This window comes from Varanus komodoensis, unplaced genomic scaffold (genome assembly GCF_004798865.1).
Source record: "Varanus komodoensis strain SLA01 unplaced genomic scaffold, ASM479886v1 scaffold8, whole genome shotgun sequence".
In the NCBI taxonomy this organism is placed as follows: Eukaryota; Metazoa; Chordata; class Lepidosauria; order Squamata; family Varanidae; genus Varanus; species Varanus komodoensis.
The window spans coordinates 40,590,790-40,596,789 of NW_025336481.1; the positions used below are offsets into that span (position 1 = coordinate 40,590,790).

Genomic DNA, 6,000 nt, shown 5'->3' on the forward strand with positions numbered 1-6,000 from the left:
AAGAGAGAGGTACCATCACGCTTGGGGAAAGCCTCGGGGTTGCAGAAGTATAAAATATGAATTTCTTTAAGGGGAAAAAAGCACTTGAGGAACGGAGATGGGTAGAGCAGGGCTAGCATGCACAGCTGCCCTGTAACGTGTTCTGTTTTCCCTGAGAAACATAAAAGCCCCGGCTCACAGCAAGTCCGACGTGGAACGAAAAGGGAAGTAGCAGAAATGGGGGAAGGAGCTGGATTGGCGGGGAGCACGGAAACCTTTCAACGAGTCTCCCCTGCATCCCAAAGCTGCCCAGCCCAAGAAAAGCTTTACCACCGGAGTTTGCTGAACATGTCACAAGACTTTAGGCAACGAGGGACTGATGGCAGGGGAGTCCCAGATGTTTAATGCTTTCACCACTGCCTTGGAGTTCATATACCAGGGGTCCACACACCAGAGCACAGAAAGCTGCTTTGTACTAAGAGAGTCCATTACTTCACAACAACCCTGCAAAGCAGGTTAGGCTGAGAGTCTGCAATGAGCCCAAATTCTCTCCATAAAATTCATGGCTGAGTGGGTACCAGAACGCAGATGATCTAAGTCCCAGTCCAACACTCAAACCACAAGGCTAGTGACAGAGGTCTTTCCAGCCCTGCTCCCAAGGGCCCCGATCTTGCTACAGCCACAGAATATTTTTCTAACTCACTTCAGCCCCTTCAAACATATAAAGAAACCCAAGGCAGAAGCTGTAGGGTGTTTGTGAACAGGTCAACAGCCAGGTGGCCCTTCCTTCCATCTTGGAAAGACTCGCTACTTCTCTTCTTTCCACCTCCTACTGACTGCAAAACGGCCAGGATAAGCTGCATTATCAAAAATCTCAGACAGTTCAAAGAAATCGGGTCTGCCCGACTGCAAGCTGAAGCCAGCTGAATTATTCGAAACACAGCCAAAAAGCCTTATCCCTCAGTACTGTGATTCCGAATTCACTTGCCCCATAACCAGTACTATCGAGATGCTGCACCTGACATTTTGCCTGCCTTCGGAACAAAGTCTACCCTGGCCAGGGCTGTGAAAAATCAACCAGGAAAAAAGGCACAGCCACCACAGCAAACCAGAAAAAATGGTGATGTCACAGAAGGGGAACTGAGAGACAGGATGGTTTCGCCCCAGGAAGAATCGCCTGCCCTCGCCCATCATCAACAGCAGAGCACCTGCTCAACTCTCACCCCAGCCAAAAACTTAAGTTGCCTTAGGGAAGCCTCCCCCCTCCAGCCTCAGTTTACCCACCTGCAACAAGGCCAATGGCAACTCTGGGTTTTGGGGAACCTTTCGGAAAAAGCACCCTCAATGGTCCCCTTCCCTGGAGCGAGTCTGCATTCACTCACCAGCTCTGAGTGAAAACTCCCGAGGGCTTAATTCTCCTACAGAAGATCCCCCATTTCAAATATTCATGAGTGACAACAAGTGGAAGCCAATCACAAAGACAGCATTAGTCATTCCAGACCTGTCATTCATGCTTTTCATTCGATTATCTCTAGCAAGATGGAGGGGAAGCCCAGAGAGGTCAATAAACATGTTTATCTCAGTGTGAAATGGCATGAACAGGAGGCGGCATACTGTCTAGGTGCTCAGCAGTTATCCTGGACGCGAGTCCTGAACACAGCAAGAGAAGGACTGGCTGGCCACCCTTGCAGGGTTGTTGTGAATCGGGATACATGCAGCACTGCAAGCATTGTATGTATATTATCAGCCGAGCTCCCTAAGCTGCCACCTGCTCCTCATACCAGAAAAACCAAAAGATCGGAACACTTTCATAACAGTTTCTTGCTCTATCTATGTTACTTTCCACCTCCACAGAGCTCAGATTAACTTGTTGGTAGTTATTAATACATTTCTACCTTGCCTTTCCATCAAAAGATCCTAAAAGTGGCTCACAGTCCAGTTTAAAAACAAGATTTATGTTCATCCATAACAGTAAGCCAGGAATCCTGGCTTATTAAACCACAATGAGTAGGAAACCTATTTACTTCCCTTGTGACATGGCAAACAGGGTCAAAGCATTCTAGTTTCTTAGCCGACTCCTACGCAGGTGTGGCTTGCAGGCAAACTATCCTTAGCTTTACCAGTTGGGCCACATCCTGTGCCTTCAGGCACTGACGAACACACAAGCATCTTATGAAGCCACGCCTCCGCCCCCCCATGCTTCCACCAAGCCAGAACAGCTACAGAGCACCTGGACCTGTTCCTTACGTTGCCAGCACTCGCTCCTCGGCTGCACCTGGGGGCGGCAGCCACGCCAATTCCACCTGTTGGCTATTCCATGACATTTACGCCAACAAAGGGTAATGAAAATGCTTCGAATAGGAGGAAGCAGGGTTAACGGAGCCGTCACGGGCGGGATGCTTTGGAGGGCTTTCACGTGTGGGGTTGCTATTAGTCGGAGACCCATCGGCAGGCGCGTGACCTACATAACAGGGCTGAGAATCGTTGGAGGCCAACGGCAGAGCAGTCCTCCTCAATCGGGTACCCCCCAGATGTGTTGGGCTGCAACTCCCATATTCCCCAGCCAGTTATGGGAGTTGCACTCTAGATAGCTTGGATTGCACCAGGCTGTGGGGGAGAGCACTTTAGAGCTACAGAAAACTTACTAAGTGGCTATATCTGAAGAACGAGGAATTAAACTGTACAGTGGGAGCACCGGCTTTAAGTGCTGAGAAGCGAGATGGGAGGCTCTCCTTGATGCAGGGAAATATTTCCATAAAGTACACTCACCTTGCCTGACTCAGGTAAGAGATACAAAATTATCCAACAAATGCAAAAGGAGAAGTCAATGTTTAAAACCACAGCACACACAACAACAAACCTTTTGTTTGCGTATTCAGCCTACCCAGATGATAACAAAAGATCAGCAGAGCTGCTGAGCCCAGTTAGAAAATACTTCTCACTTTCTGGCAACAGGGATTTCCAGATGCAACACTTGGTACAGCTGCCCCATTTTCCCCCTACTTCATGGGATTTCTATGGGAAACAAAGACACGTGCAGTCGAAGGGAAGCCCAAAGGATTCTCAGGGGACGGTGACAACCCTTCTGTACAAAGCAGTAATTTATCCTAGAGTTCCTGTGCAGGTTTTCACAGGTTAACATTTGGAATTTGGTGCTCAAGTCAGCAGAGCTACCTGGCTCTGAGCAGAGAGAAGCAACCGGCTGAAAACAAACCAACTGCATCCTAGCTGGGCATGATGGGGAAGAGCCCCTGTATCCTGCTCCCCAAAAGGTACCTAAGAATATCACTTTCAGGGCACATGGAAGCGCAGTCTTCCCCCATCTGGTGCCCTCCAACTGCTTTGGACCACAGCTCCCATCATTCCTGCCCACTGGCCATGCTGGATGAGGCTGATGGGAGTTGAAGTCCACGGCACGTGGAGGGCACTGGGATGGGAAAGCTGTGGTCCTGTCTCTTTTCCAAGCAGACCCAAACTGGTCCAAAAGCAGAGCGCAAGAGCATGTGCTGCTCCGACCCGCCCTAACTGGGTCAAGCCCAGCTTGGAGCGGCAGGTGTGGCTTTTCCCGGGCAGGCCGAATAGCCAAGGGGTGCGCTCCGTCCTCACGGTAGCCCAGCGCCTTTCCAACTCGGCCACTCGTATTCAAGCTGATGAGTAGAAACAGGAAGCATACGGCCAAGAGCAAGAAGGGACTCCAGAGAGGAGGGTGTGAAAAACTTTCCTGCAGTTAAAGCCACTTTTCATCCAAACCAAGGAGGGTGGGGGAGAATCATCCTGGGATGCCCCCGTGAGGCCCAATGTAGGTTACCCTGTCTGGAGGAGGGGGACGGATTTATCCTCTCTGCACGCAACGGTCTCCCATTAATCCAGCAGAAACAGCTCCTTTCACAGCAGCCTTCCCAACCCTAAAAAAAGCATGTTGCAGCCACAGACGAGCTGAGGGGACCAGCCCCTTGGCTGCCCCTTTGCGGCTCGCGGGGAGTAGGCAGCCACGGATACTTATCACGGGAGGAGAAGCCAGGTACAAACAACAGTATGGAGAAGAAAACACGGGAACATACGTCTTCGGCAGCCCTTACCGCTGCTTTCCACTCCTGTCCATACATTTTCGCCACGGCTTGCTGTCAAGGCGGGGTGCGGGGTGCGGGGGGGGGAGAGAGGCACGTCGGGATTTTAAGTGGGAAGGGCAAAGGGGAGAGGAAAGCATTCCTTATAACACGCATCCCTAGTGCAGAAACAATGCAGACCCTTTTCAGGTCCTACAGCTGAAAAAGATAGATCCCAGGTGTGGCCACTCCAGTTCTCGGGTTAAAAGGCGGGGGGGGGGGGGGAGACTTGTACGCGCGCGCACACACACAAAAAGGCAGGAACACATTTGGCATTCGCTTTCTCCCCCCGCACACTGATAGGGCATAATTGTTGAGAAAGAGGGGGATCCACACACACGCAAATGATCACCCGGCAGCCTTTCACATGTTACGATGCCGCTTCACCCATGGCGACGGCATGGCGAGGATTCCGACGGGTCTGAATAAAGGCTGGGGCTGGAAATGCACGGAGGGGCCACCCCACCCCCCGGCGAGGGATCCCCGCCACTCGCCGCTAGGAAAGTGGCGGCGGAGCGACGGGGCAACTCCGCCCGGCAGCGCGGGACGCCGGCGGCTTGGGCTGCCGGAGGGCACCGGGAGCGGACCCCGGACCGGGAAGCCCGCCCGCCCGCCCGCCGCCTTTGTGAGTCGCCCCTTACCGCGGCGCGCTTCTCGCCTGCGCGCAGCCACCGAGCGGTCGGTCCCGAGGGGCGAATCCGGCCGGAGGGAGGCGCGCGGCCCCGCCCGCCCCGCTCCAGGGGCTGCCGCCGACTCGCGCCCGGAGAGCCGCGGCTGGTCCGCGCCGGTCATGCGAGCCCGCGCGGGAGGCGGGCAGGCGGGCAGGCAGGAGGTCCGCGGACGCGCCGCGCTGCCGCCGCGGCGTCTCCCCGAGTGCGGCAGCCGCACAGCCCGCTCCGGCTTCCAAAGTGCCCGCCTCGGCGGCTGTCGCGCCCGCGGTTTCCGCGGACCGGAGCGCCCTCTTCCGGCCGTGCGCGGCGTTGCCGCGGGAGCAAGCCCGGCGCGCTCCGGGTAGGTTCACACGCGCGCGGGGGCGGCGGACTCGACCGGCGGCGGCCGCCGAGTGCGCCCCGGGGAAAAGCGCGCTGTGTGAGGGGCCCCCGAAGCCGCGGTGGGGGCGAGGCGGGTGGGGCAGGAGCCCCCCCTCCGGGAGGCCTCCGCCCCATCGCCCTGCTGCCCCGGGGCACTTGCTGACACGAAAGTCCAGGAGCCCCGAGGATGTCTGGCGCCCCTGGATGCGTGGGCTCTTTGCCTTCACACGCGCGTGCACACGCACACCTGAACCCTTTCCCCCCAAATCGAGAGACCCCTCTCCCCTGCCTCTACATCTCTTTTTACAAAGAGGGGCGTCCTTAGGAGACAGGATCCTTTAAAGACATGCACTGTGTTAACAGTATATTAAAGGCAAAGGTGTGCACATTTTTTTTCTCCCATGGGCCTGAACCTGGATCGTTTTGGTCCCTAGTTGCACCCCTGGCAAGGGCGGGGCTGAGTTCCCATGTTGCTCCTGGCAAGGTGTGAACTTTCCCGCCATCGAGTAGAGACTGAGCTTCTAAGCTCCATGGGGAAACTCAGCATCGTGGCAGTCTAAGCCTTTTTGTCTTCCATTGGAAGGCACTGTTAAGCTGCTGCATGCAGGTATTTGGCTCCACCCATTCTGGCTTTGGCCCCGCCCCATCGGAATGTACCCACCTGCAGGGGTGGTCTCCAGAATTGATCTTGGCCCGGTTTTGTGCATCAATTTCAGTTGCAGGGGGCTATGGAGGTGGAGGCGATGCTCGCAGCAGGACAGCGGGCCGTGCACCGGTTCGATCCGTGCCACCTCCGGCTAGCAGGGTACCATGATGGGGTTGGCCTAGGAAGTGGGAAACAGCATCTCTGTGTGAAGGAGTGGTTCCTTCTGCCCTGAAGGAGA

At 55.2% G+C, this 6,000-nt stretch overlaps 1 protein-coding gene across 4 annotated transcripts in view; it reads right to left on the bottom strand.

The window, feature by feature from the left end:
- Window positions 1–4,822, bottom strand: part of EPS8 (epidermal growth factor receptor pathway substrate 8) — a 151,570-nt gene extending 146,748 nt beyond the window's left edge. For 2 of the 4 annotated variants that reach the window (XM_044454859.1, XM_044454854.1), the window contains exon 1: window positions 4,727–4,822. The gene's annotated coding sequence lies outside the window, so the exon portion shown is untranslated. Of the gene's footprint in view, window positions 1–4,058; window positions 4,071–4,226; window positions 4,261–4,726 lie in introns of those variants that run through there. The other 2 variants (XM_044454856.1, XM_044454858.1) reach the window with 2 other exon arrangements.
- Between the last annotated feature and the right edge of the window lie 1,178 nt (window positions 4,823–6,000).